The 13,774-nt window shown below is 42.0% G+C and overlaps 1 protein-coding gene across 6 annotated transcripts in view; it reads left to right on the top strand.

Moving 5' to 3' along the window:
- Window positions 1-13,774, top strand: part of vav2 (vav 2 guanine nucleotide exchange factor) — a 194,920-nt gene that overhangs the window by 59,605 nt on the left and 121,541 nt on the right. The gene's annotated exons all lie outside the window — the stretch shown is intronic.

Below are 13,774 nucleotides of genomic sequence, written 5' to 3'. Positions count from 1 at the left end.
TGTTCCTGACCCAGAAAACTCATGAGGGATTACATATTCCACCTGGCCTGGGGATATCTAAGGATCAACCATAAGGAGCGAGTGTTGCAGATGGAGGGAAGAACATCTGGATGTTCGGTCTGCTATGTCCCAAACCTTTTTTTAGCTCTGTTCTTGAACTGGTTCTGTCAGTATTCTCAGAACCTTGATGCTATCTAGCAAACCAGCTCCCATACTATAGCGAAACAATCGTAATCAAGGTTGTCATTGCACAATGAAAGTACACCGTGTTAACAAGATGGTATATCAAACGTGTTATTTACAACCAACCCCTCTTTTCAACTTGTAATGAGCGGCAACAGGTCAAGAAAAAACCTTATTGTTTAAGAACCAAGGTTTTGGGTCAAAATGCTCAACTAGGTGTGTGAAGTGTAGCAGAACCGGTTCTTAGTTTATAGAAAAGGGGTCGCTGTGACTCAGACCCGGATAACGGATGAATTACGGATGAATGACGTTCAAAATGCAATTAAAGTCGATAATAAAATACTAGAATTCCAACATCAATCTAAAAGTGCTGCAAAACAAGGTAAAGCAGCCAGCTGCTCGTTCCATATTTTCTTTTCATGTTCCTCAACATGAAAGGTGGAAACCAACGGGTGATAAGAGCAGGGGGGAGGGGATGAATTGGCTGGTAATCCATGATCTGCATGCCCTGCTTTTGACCTAAGCTCCTGAAAGTGGATTGTTTCTCTCTACCCTCAAATCTTCCTGCAAAGTGTGTTGTTTGGCGTGAGAGACCGAGAAGTAGGGGTCTTAGCCTCTTTCTTGACTAGTAGCAGGGAAAGCATGATGTAATTAAACAGATAGGGCAGCTGATGCCACTGTGTCAGCACTTATGAGGAGGGAATGTTAATGGAGTACCTCTTCAGCTGATTGAAGGAACAGTTGTAATACAGTGGCGAGGATTGCTTTGGTGGAGGTGAAACCACATTACATCTGGCTGTGATCGATTTCAAAGAGGATGTATTTGCAGAAAGTCATCTGCTCGTTTATCTAATATATCTAATTTGGAACATCCACACTCGCGGCTTCAGGGCTGGGAACAGAGGCAGAAGAAAGACGGAGGAAGAAAAAGATGAGAGAGAAGAAAAAGGAGACAAGGACTCATTTGGCAGTTTGTAGATAAACCACAAGACGATGTCTGAGAGTCAATGAGCTCGCAGTGAACGGTATTAAAATCCAACAGCAGTCAGAATCAATCACACAGGCCCTCCATATGTCAATTTGGAAATTGCTTTTGTATAGTCGCAGCGGTGGCGGGCTTGTCTCGCCATTGATTTTCCATTAAGGCCAAACATCACATTATAATATATTGAATCGAGCAGATCCTTACTAATGTGGCATACATTTAAATAATGAGAATGCCTCATAAACGGAAGATAAAGGGGGGCTATTTTATATACCTGCAGAAGTAAATCTCTTTTTCTGTTGGATCTCATCCCTGCATGTGCTCTTTCCTGTTTTGTTACCTTTACACAAAGGCTTCTTTGTGAGCACATTCGACTGCAAACAAAAGGAATTCTAACTTGCATCGTACATCGTGGTTCAGTATCATTCATCTTTTCTTTCCATATGATTCTTTTGTCTTTTGTTTTTCACCAGACACTAGGGAAGAAGTGGAAACGCTTAAAGAATTGACGTTGTTTTAAACCCAGGTTTTGAACTTTTTGCACAATGTAATGAAAGGATGCATCTTTTAAGACCAAGAGCTATTATAAAACCCATCATACAAATCAATATGTGTTTCTGTTAAGAACAGCAAGAACAAATCTATTGATTTCACTTTTTTATTTCAAAATCCATGTTGGTTTTTTGTAGTTTTGGTAGGATGTGCTGTTGACTTTAGAAGATTTTGATTAAGCTTATTCTGTCTTTAGCTGTAGCTTAGCCATTTAGCATGGACCGAGGTTGCAGTCATAAAGTTGAACTACATTGTATGCAATTTGTATGATCCAGCTCGAGTGCTTCCAATTTTTCTTTTCTGGCATGGTGATCCGAAATCCAAATTTGGTATAAGCAAACGTTGGTTTAAGCAATTCAAACGTTGTGTCAAAGTTCTGTTTATTCAATCACAAGTGTAGAAGAAGAAGAAGAAGGAGGAGACGGAAATAGAATAAAGGTAGAGAGAAGATTATAGTGTTACTGAATGGAAAGGTTGAGCTCTACGTGTTTCCCCGGCGGCAATCCTTTTGGAAACAAACCGGCTGTTTGCAAAGACATACCCTACACTGTAGATTTTTAATCTCCTCTGGAAGAAGGGAATTAAAACGAAGGACTACGGGGAGACGAGGTTAGGTGGCGGGTTTCTATAGCAGCTGCCTCCTATAAACATTAATCAGCCCCTATCCACTTTTCATACCTGCACGGTGGCTTTCAGGGTCCCCCAGAGTTCATCTCCCCTGGCCTTTGAACCGCCATTCCTCCGTCTAATGATGCCTTTCTCCGGGTCACATGCAAATAGAGACCAGGGCCAACTGGGCCCAACGCTGAGGAAAAAAGTAATTGCCCCTTCAAAACCTTCCCCTACCCTTTCCAGTGGGGCTACTATCGAAACAGATGGAGTACATACGACGCTCGATGTCCTCTACCAATCTTTATTTTCATTATCCAGCTCACTTCAACCGGGGTTAGGCTACGCCACATGCAACATGAGCTAGGGCTCCCTCGCAGCCTCCGCTTCGCGCAAAGGAGGAAGGTAGCCTTACGGTTTAATGCACATATTGCTCACTTCTCCTCTTCGCCCCTTGACCCATCCCCCATCATTAGAAATTCATTATGACATCATTAAACCGATGAAATACAGCTTATTACAGTGGACCCCAGAGAAGGCTTTTTATTTAAACGCCCTCCCTCCAATCCGAAAACCCTGCCGCCTCGTTTACTTCCTCCCGAGCTATTTTAATTAGCCACCAAAGGAACATTGCTGTCATTTAAATGAACATGGCAATCAGTTTATTTGGCTGTTGCCATGATTAGCATAATTAGCCCGCACCTGTTAACCATCTATCAACAGTTTGGTAATCTTCCCGTCTGTGACTGGAACGTGGCGAATAGGAGGGAAGCTTTCTGACAGATTTGCCGTCTTCATTTAACGGGAATGGCGTCGTTGGTTTGAAATGCAGACGGTGTCGCTCGCTTCACTTTCTATCTCATCTCCACAGCCTTGGAGTCATGCCTGACTGACTCACCAAGTGTCACCGCCATCCCAGCCTCACTCATTGGCTTGATAGTACACTGTCAAGGTGAATGGATGTTATCTGTTTACAGCGTCTGAATGGAAATTAGTCACTCAGTGTGCATTCATTGTTTTTTAGGAAACAGCCATCACTTGGCACACATATTTTCAGCAATTTGTTTGGATTTGAAAACCATTCCAATTTCTCGAAAATGTGATATTAATGTGGTCATTTTAGCTACCATAAGTAAGCATGTTCTTTTGATTGAAATCATACTTTTATCTAAGATTTTGCAGAGGTTTTGTCTGCCTCCCAGCATGTAATCAGTTTGCTTAACGTTGATTAGACTTTGGAACCGATGGATTTACGATGTGAAGGAAACACAGAAATCCCCCTGATTTAATTTGCACCAAATGCTTTCTTTTTCCAACGCTTTTCTTTCCTCCTCACTTCCCCCAATCCATCTCTACCTCCCTCTTTCTCACTGTCCTCCTCTCCCCACTCATTCATCTCACACCCACACTCTCAGCAAGAGTATGTTGTGATAAGGCTAAGCCAGCGGCAGGCGAGCAGCCATTGTGTCAGGGCGCTGTGATTGCCATTGGCCGGCGGTGTTTGATTACTCTCTCCGCCGCTCTGAATCCCGCACTGAACTCTGTTCCTTTCATTTCCTTCCTGCGCTCTGCCACTAAAAATAGCTAGTTGCTTAGCATCCACGCCCAGTGCTGCTTACATCTGGAAACGTGCCTGAGCCGCCGTTGGCCCGTCTGCCTGAGTGCTATTTACTGAAGTTGGATTTAACCTCAGTCGCAAGCCCTCAGCCACGGCCTGTGATCATTTGTTCTAGCTGGGAACATTTAGCATGCAACAGTACATTAAACCTTTGAACCCCTTGCTGTCCTCAAGATGTTTATAGGGTTATGGCTCAGTTTTACGTGTCTGGGTAGGGTTTGGAATATTGGCTACTGAGAAATGTATTTGGGCACTCACCATGCCCAACTTATGGCATTTCCTCAGGAAAGTGTTATTTTCTAGGAAGCATTGACAAGCAGTGACAGCACATTTTGACAGTTCGTATCTCTTTCTGATATGTTTTGTGTTTTAATTTGCATCTTTCCTTTTGGTATGAAACAGGAAGTGTTGTGTTGCATAACCTTTATGGTGAATTGACACCATTGATATTCATGCTATATTAGCTACTATTTATGTTTAGTTTTTACTTGTAACTCTGGGTATACAGACAACAATCAACAAGAAGCACCCTTTTTACAGTAGAGAAAGTCTCACTGAAATGATTAAGAGACAATCTGAAGTGACAAAATAATTGATAGCCATTCATTGTTGATGGACGTTGGAGAATTGTGTGTTCCTGTTTGCCGAGACGGATTATACCAGACTACCGAACAATGTCCATTGTCATGCACTGCATGTTGGTATCGATTCACTGCACGTTTTTTGGAATGAAAAAGAATGACTGCAGAAAGGTAGTGATTCATGCCTGTCAGACTGTGGCTGGAGGGACCGCAGTAAATGATCGAGGAAGGTTGAAGGGTCAAGCAGACAGTGTTACTCTCTCAGGTTGGCTCGTCCCATTCCATTAGTGAGCCTCAGCAGCAGTTCTCTACTGTGGAGGGCAAAATTGATTTTTTAACCTATGATTCTTTCAGTTACATTGCCCTTTTTGGAGTGCTAAGTGGTTTATCGCGAAATATAGTTGTTAAGCCCTTAAAGTCTTTTTCAGCGTGGCTTAGGGTTACATACATTTCTTCTTTATGGTCCCCAGTGGTGGGAAGTAGCTGAAATTACAATATATCACCTTTGATGCTACTTTATACTAGTTCATAACGGTTATAAAGACAGCTTTTGACTTGATAATTTGACTAGGGGAGTTCAATCACTCCCACCTCAGCAATTTCTTTTGGAATCCTAATTTAAACACTGTTTTCTTCACTTGATTAAGGATTTGTGCACTTTTCAACTATTAACAGATAAGGAAAAGACACGCTGATAGCAGAACTTCATTATAGCTGCTCTCTCCATTTAGCAGCACTCAATTGTCATATAATCCCATAATCAGTTCATGAAATGCTATGCATCATATGATCAACTTCCCCACAAAATCCCCCAAACCATAGAGTATTCTTAAGTTGTGGTTTTGCTACTTCCACTTCTTTACTCTACTCTGACAACCTCGATGGTCCCTTGATCCAGCGATACAGTCAGTGCTCCCGTAGAGAGAATTTATCTCCATAACCTTCCCTGAAAACGCTCGGCAGACTCATTCCTTTACCCCCGTGCCCTCTTACTTCACGCCCTGTCCATCAGGACCCCCCAACTGCAAGTTTTTACATAAAGCTTCCAAGACACGATCAATAATTCATTCCAAATGCCACAGCGCTGATGATAATTCCTCTGACATGAATTATAAATGGGAACTTCCTCCCCCTTCCTGTGTTTAGACCCCCTTCCGTTGCCCCCTTTCACTCCCACAACCTCATTATTCCTGCGGCTCGTTACCGTTACACTCGCAGAAACAGGTGGTTGCTGAGCAATTGCTTGTTGTCCTGGATACAGGGATGCTGACTGTCAGAAGGTGAGGGATGGAGCCACTAGGTGTCCCACTCACAGTATAGAGATCCCATCTACTTTTATTCAGACAAGTCAATTTTACATTGCGTGACGGATGAGCGAAAGCTTGAATTCCAGATGACCCAAAATAGGTCTTCAGAATAAAATGTTACTGCCATCTGGATTCCCTCCAGCTGCTCCTTTCCCACCTGCTCCATAGACTTTTTTTTTTTTTTGAGTGTCCCATTTTATTCCTTGGAAGCTCATTCACAAACAAAAAGGAGATACAAATGGAGACGCTTCCTCGTAATTAGAAATGCTATAGTACATTGATTTTGCATCTTGTAATTTTGAGGAAATTGCAATTAAAAAAATCAGTTGCAATCACAAAAAGACTGAACAGATGATGATTGTTAACCATGCATACCAAACATACGAGGGACTGAGGTTTTTGTGAACATGAAATATTGATAACCAGCATGTTTTACCAGCTCTACCATCTACAGAAATTAGCGCTACAAGTAAACATCATTAAACGCATTCCTTGGTAAAAACCAAATGTGTTTCCCTACCATTCTTATCTGTACTAAAACCCCTTCTGTTGAAAAAAAACAAAGCAGTGTCTACAAAATCATTGGAGACAAAAAAAGCACTCTGTCTTTATTACTTTCTTTCCCCTCTCTGCTTTACCATTTCCCTCAGACAGCATTGCACAACAGTGTCATTTAAATCCCCCAGACAAGAGAGATGAAAAAAAAAAAAAGTGATGAGCTGTATAAAACCCTTTTATTGAACTTTGGATGCTCTGTGCAGTCTGAATCCTATTGTGGAAATAATTGGCCCCTTTTGTTTCGGGTGACAGTGAATGTTACAGTGTGCCGCTAGACAAACTGATAGACGGAGACAACGTGATTTCGCCCATGCTTCACGCTCAGAAAAGCTCTTTGAAGTTTTCCCAGATCACTGGAGTGCAGTGCCGAGATCCCGAAAGCCCGCTGAAGTAGATCACAACCCCTCTATTGCCTTTTTGGATTGTGAGTCAGTGGTCACTGGAGGGTGTGTCCCTGTTGTCGGGGTGGTGTCAGTGGAGCGCTGCAGGAATTAAGTGGGGGGATAAAGAGGAAGAGCCCCCACTGGGCAGGAGTCTCTGAATTCCTTGCAGCTGGTGTAAGCTCTCATTATTTCTCCTCCCCCGATTCCTCCCTTCAAGGCCCTGCAGGGACGGCTGTGATGGACAGGTATGTTTTTCTGAGGAATCACTGGCACGAAAAAAAAGAAGAAAATCACCAAAAAGCGACTTTGTCCTAAATCATTTTTTATTTGCACAGGGATTACTCTCCTGTGGAGCTGAAATCCAAAATCACTTGGCTCATAATCACACTTATTGTGCACACATTTGAATGTTATGTAATAAAACCCCATTTGGCCTTAAAACGGAAGATAATGTCCCCAACATTCATTGTGTCAAGCTTTAGACAGAAGCTCAGCACTCTGTAGAGTATATTTTTGTAGGAGACATTTGGCGCACTCATTGCACAACGTCGAGGTAGCTTTGCCGGATCATCAGAATAAGCTGCTTTTCAAAAACCATGATTAAATCATGAAAGATAGCAAATGGCTGTGTCACGTGAAGAATCCTCAGTTTTTGTGAAATAGAGGGCTCTATTTGCAAAATACTTTAGAGAAACAGATGGGTTGCAAAGACAACTTGGAAATACATGTGAATATTGTATTTTCGATAGTTGTCAGTGTTGGTATCAAGTTGATAGATCAGACGGATCAGTAGAATTAGCGCAAATAGGAAGTAATGTTCAGCCAGTTAGCTGCACCCCATAAGTATTAATGGACCATGTGTTTACTGCCATGTGTGCATCAGCCACTCATTAAGGGTTTTTCTCAGCTATCAGCTAATGGATATAATGTTTAAATTTGAACATATCAGGAGATACGTCAACAAGTAAACATTACCACTGCTTACAATATGCCTTTGTGACTGTTTGGATTATGTAAAGTCTCCCAAAAGAAAAAGGCATGTGTGTGTTGACTCCTTTCTCACTTATTACATCAAGGAACATTACGGTTTATCGAATAAATGATTTGCCATACATGGGTTATTCTAAAGTTCAACTGCCTACTATTCAAGTGAGGATATATCTTAGAATTTTGGTGAAAAAAAACAACATTTTGTTAGTTTATTGTAAATACATGTTGTGGTCTAAATTCCTGTCACTACAAAAGAGTGAAGTACATTGAGATTGAAGTCCCACTGAACCGAAATCATCAGAGATCGACTTTGCTGAAGTGTCCTTTAGCAATAATCTGAAACTTGAATTGCTCTAGGGATGCTGTAGCAAGAATGACACTACAATCTAGTAGTGTGTAGTGCTCAGAACCCACAACCTTCAGTTTCCATCATCTATTAAACTGCAGACGTCCACATGAACGTTCTGTAATGGTGTTTTCATGCTCAAACAAAGAACCAGAATTCAAATGTCTCTATCCTGGTCCAACAGGTTTAGTCGGGGAACATAAACAAAGGATTATCACCTGCGCCAACCAACAAAGACCATGTCCGATATGCGTAAACGTGAAAGTGGAAATAACCACTTTACTCGATTGGATCATTGACAGCACTGTCTATAGCAGCCATTAAATTTGCCATTGCTTTTTACACGGTCCAGTTCATCACCAGGACCACATCAAAGTGCTACATCACACACACGGGGCACATAAGCAGCGATGGAGACACAAACACACACTTTGCACCCCGAAGCCCAGGGCCATAAAAGCTCTGCTGGAGCCAGTGCTCTCTGATTCCTCCTATCAGAGGGCCGTAAATTGGAAATTACACTGAATGGATGACATGGTCTCTCATTACCCGCGGCATGTATAATAGAAAGTTGTAGCAACACATTCAACAGTGATGGCGGTAGACCGATGTTGGCAAGTTAATCTAGCGCTCTACCTTTTACAGATCTTATTAATCGACCCACTTCCTGCTGCTCCACCTTGCTGCCAAACTCATATGGTCAAAATATTCCCCACTGCTTCATTTTCCGTATTTTCCTCCCATTGCAGAGCTCTTTTTCCCACCAGATTTCATGTTCTCACCTCAGAGTTTGTTTTTTTTTTGCTTCTGATTATTGTGTTTTTGCCCAGCCTGTGTCCCAGATGACACATGGTCATTTGATACGGACGATAAATAAGCTAGCAACCAGGCTCCCTATTGTGCGATGCTGGGGGAGCTTGCCAGGTGTTATAAACCCCCACCACCCCCCTGCAGCCGCCACTAAACTGATGCCCTCCTCCATGCTTCTATTCATTTATTTCCCTGCAGGTGCCTCATAGCAGGTAGTAATGATGCACAGGCTCTATGTGGCCTTTCGGGTGGACCACCTGATGTGTAGGTAAAGGTAGAAGTTTACACACTTAAGGGAATACTAACCATATTTTGAGCAGGTGGAACATTGGGCAGGAAAATATAAATACAGTATACATTGCTGGATTTGTAAGCTTAGGTTTGAAAGAAGAAAGTGTCCCAATATAAAAATAAAACATTTCTTAATAATAATAATAATAATAATAATAATGATAAAACATGGATGTGCTTTAAAATTAATACGGCTGCTCTGCACTTTCTTTTAAATAAAACAATTTGTTGTGTACATATTTTAATAATGAGATTTTACATGGATGTCGACCAAAAATGTTGATGGCATTTACTTTAATACAAACAAACAAACAACAATGATTCAAAGAAACCTTTTTATTTCTCTCTCTATCTGTTTTAGAGTAGCTTGTGTGCCAACACACCAATTCCTGGATATCTGTAACGACCTGATATAGTCTCATATTTCACCAACACATGTATTGATCAGGCTCTGCTACAGCTCACAGTGACAGTAAACATGGTCAAAATATGCTTTTAGTAACAGCAAGTAAAAACTAGGACTACAGAGTAAACAAATATGAGCTCTTTACAGCATAACTCAGTCTGTACTGATACATGTTGCACCTGTACCTGACTGCAGACTCAAACTTTTGTAGAAGTGTTAGATGTATTCAGGAAACCATATCTGACATTTCCCCCACCTCTGACTCAGTGAGACAGCCCACAGAACATAATACTCATGCTTGCTTTCATCTCCATCTGTGTGCGTGAATGTGCAAGCCTCTCCTCCCCCCATGCTGTGCTCCGTCTGCCTCAGCTGCAATTACCAGCAGAGAGAGCGCCCATAGCTACCTGCTCATCATCCCGGAGCCGGGGCCAGGCCCTGGACAAAGCACGCACAGCAGCTTCCTGCCGGAGACTGCATTATGGAGATTAGGGCGAAAGATTGACAAAGAGGTAGAGGGGAGGTGGAGGGAGACGCAGCTCGATGAGAGCAGGGAGGCTTCGGGAAGAGAAATTAGTTTGCTTCAGGACGCTCCCCTAAGGCTCAAGGGAAAGGGGGAGAAAGCTGGAGGGATTAGGAGAGGAAGAGATGGAGGAGAACAGACAGAAACAGACTAATCTCGCTTAGTCAGATGTCCGTCTCGTATGCTCGCAGAGGTCTGGAGCAACGCCTGAAAACTAATCAATTCAGATAATGAATTAATTAATACAATAATCAAGCAAAACTATTCTCTGGTTTCAGCTCAGTTGAAAGGATGTGTTTCTATTATTTGTTGTCTGTCATTTATCATTTTAAGATGCCAGAGGCGTATTTTTGGCAATCTTTCTGTGTTTTCTGGATCAATTTAGTAATGGTTTAATTGGAAAATGAAATCATAATAAAACATCTGGTAGTTTTTAGAGAAAACCTCCATAAAACTGGAATTTCCTTTTGTTTTTTAAATCATTCTTTACACAGATCTCTGTTAGCCTGAAATGATGACTATGCAATATTAAGACAAGCACAGAGAAAGGTGAAGTAAGAAGACACCCACCCACATTTGTATGCCAAGACAAAATCACAGCCAGACGAGGTCAAGTGTTCGACAGGAGAAAGAATGTTGGAGAACGGCAACGTTTGAGGTGAACAGATACAGACATGACTAGACAAGCTACTTTCAGAGATTTAAAATGAGAGGATAAGAAAGGAACACGAAGGCACGCTTAAGGACGTAATGGAGATGAAGAAAAGACGAAGAGAATGAAGAGTGACATTGCCGCCGATCCTTTTGTAGTGGGAGTGTGTTTGCTCAGCTGGGCACCTTACTGCCCTTTGTGATGGAGGAGAGTGGTTTCAGTGCAGACAATGGTCGGAGAGGATGGCAAGCTTATTGCCAGACTGGGCCTGTGTCAGCCTAAATGGTAACCATCAATAATCCCCTCAGTCAGATTCCCCCTCAGAGGGCTGCTTCCTGAGCTGCAATGATGTGCACAGGGCTGAGAAGTAGGTGTGGTTCTCCGTGTGTCTTTATGTCCTGCATAAATATTCCTTTATGTTTAACCTGGGGGTCAGGATCTCCACTGGGCTCACAAGATGAATCAGGAAGAACAAGATATTTTCTGTACAACGTACTGTAGTAGTCACACTTATTCAGGAATCTAAATTTGGCAAAACACACTGCAATATACTTTAAGAATGGACAAATTGTCTTTACGCTTACACATAGGACATATGCAACCTGTAAAGAAAGGTTTGCACGTAGACATTAGGTTAGCATAGTTTTTTAGTTTTAAAATCCCAAGTGTCTCTACCCCCCCTGCCTGAAGTGCCTCTTTTCAACTCATTGTTGTCTTTCTTACCATATAGCATCACTTTGTAACACTCACACTTCTATTGACTAGTGCTCAACACATTGTACGTGAGATTCTAATGGACGGGACCAATCAGAGCAGACTATAGGCTCTGGTTTCAGACAGAAGGAATATAGAGGTGCTACAGCACAGGCAGTATGTGAATGTGGACTTTGAAATTGATCAATGTGTGGACGGAGTGTGTTTAGTAAACTGCGCCCTGCTTGAAAATATAACTAACCAGGAACAGGTTCGGAACCAGGCATAGACCCTCCACAGAACTCTGGAGGCTCTGCAGTCAGACCTTCACTGGTTGTTTATGTACTTCAATTTCTTCTTGGTAAAAGCAACATTTGTTGTTAAATTCAGCCCAGTGGGATTTGCACTATGCAGCAGAAGGTGCCAAGCTGTGCACAATATTAAAGGCCAAAGTAAAATAGCCATCCACCCACACCTGCAACACTGCTCCAATATGTCTTTAAGAAGTCCAACACACTCACACTCAAAGCCACACACACACACACACACACACACACACAGTGGAGACTTTGTTAGCCCTCTGGCACAGTCGGGCTTCCCGGTACAGCATGTTTCCACCCCAGCCAGAACAGAGTGGCCGTTGTGCGTGGTGGTTGCAGCATTGTGGGGACACATGCATGCAGGCAGCCGTCACACTGGATGGCATTCATTAAACAGAGATGGCTGTAGACGGCCACTTAACATAATTCACTGTCAATTGTAAAGTCATGTTCCGAAATGTGATCCAAGCTTTTCGGTTTAATTTAAGTCACAGTTTTCACTCAGAAAATGTAAATAATAGAGCAAATATTGGTACCTTTACGACACTGTCTAAGAATGTATTGGTAGTAACTTAAATAATGTTACCTTGTTTTTTGTGCATTTTGTGTGTCTGATGCTTGGCTCTAAACCATATTTTCTTTGGGAATAGAACACAGTTAGAATTTAAAGTTAATTCACACTAATCCATAATGCTTTGACGTCTTTTAAATACAATAGAAGGCCTTCCAAACCGTGGAAGTTAAGTGTGACATGGGAACAATGGAAACTGAATCTTTGGGCACATTAAAAAGCAGCTAGAGGAACACATCCATTTAGCCAAGTCTCTGCCACAAACACACTTTCTCTTTTCTCCCTAGAAAGAGAACCCGGCACTGTTCTGCTGGCAGTTTATTTCATCACCTCCTCCTTCTGGCTTTTCCAATATCACTTGGAAACTTCTTGCTCTTTTCAGAAACTCCTTCTGTGCCCCACTGAGGGATGTTTAACAGCGTCTGAAACGCCTGGATCATCCCTTTTTTTTCCTCTTCTCCTTCTAAAGTCTGTTGTGGGTTTGAGCCTAGCTCCCCGAAATGGAAAAATCATTCCAGCGCAGAGTGTCTCATGGACCATAGAGAGCTGTTTCCTCTTTCTCCCGGTGTGAAAGCTCCGACATTGATCTCGCTCCCCAGGTGTTTTCACACATTTAGTTGAGTCAAGGGGTGATGCTTGCGCTAATAAACACAGGGCTCGCATACAAAACAATTCAGAGAATAACGCTACCCTACTGTATATGCATTTATTTGCATTTGTACGCTCACATAGAAACACACAAAAAGACATGCCGGCAAGAAGTCCAACTTTCACTTTCTGACTTTTTATTGCTTTTGACACGACTTCATACAAATTTCAAGTGACTCTGTTGAAGACTTTAGCCTGAAGTGTGTGTGTCATTGTGTGAAAGGCCATTGTGAGTCAGACAGTGCTGCAGTATAATGGTCTAATAGACACAGTCAGGGAGTTGAAGGATTTGGTATTTGACACCGATTGCAAAAGGACGCTGAAACAAAGAGTGAAGGGTGAAATAAAGGAATTAACACTGACTCTCTGACCATAATCCCCAATGACTTCGGTGATGTAAAGCTCTGACTTTTTTTCTGGACCACGGTGAGATTGATATTTTTGGTTTTCAGTAAGGTTTCTTGACACAAAAGAAATGGATACAGATCATTTCTAAGGACGTTGGTCCCCTGACTTTGAATGTAGCGCTATAATTAAGTCAGAATTCATATTTGTTTTTTTATTTCATAACCAAATGCTTTTAGAAGTAATTCCGCGCATCTCAGTTGAGTCCGGAGGCAGACCATTGAATTATCAAAATAAAATAGGAAAAAAGTGGACATTAAAGAAACCCAACCAGGTTTGTTCTCAGCCAATTGCCAGTAGATATTAACATCACATCACCCCTGCTACTAACATAGTACTCGTG

This window comes from Eleginops maclovinus, chromosome 8 (assembly GCF_036324505.1).
Source record: "Eleginops maclovinus isolate JMC-PN-2008 ecotype Puerto Natales chromosome 8, JC_Emac_rtc_rv5, whole genome shotgun sequence".
Classification (NCBI taxonomy): Eukaryota; Metazoa; Chordata; class Actinopteri; order Perciformes; family Eleginopidae; genus Eleginops; species Eleginops maclovinus.
This window is presented reverse-complemented; position numbering and strand designations above follow the sequence as displayed.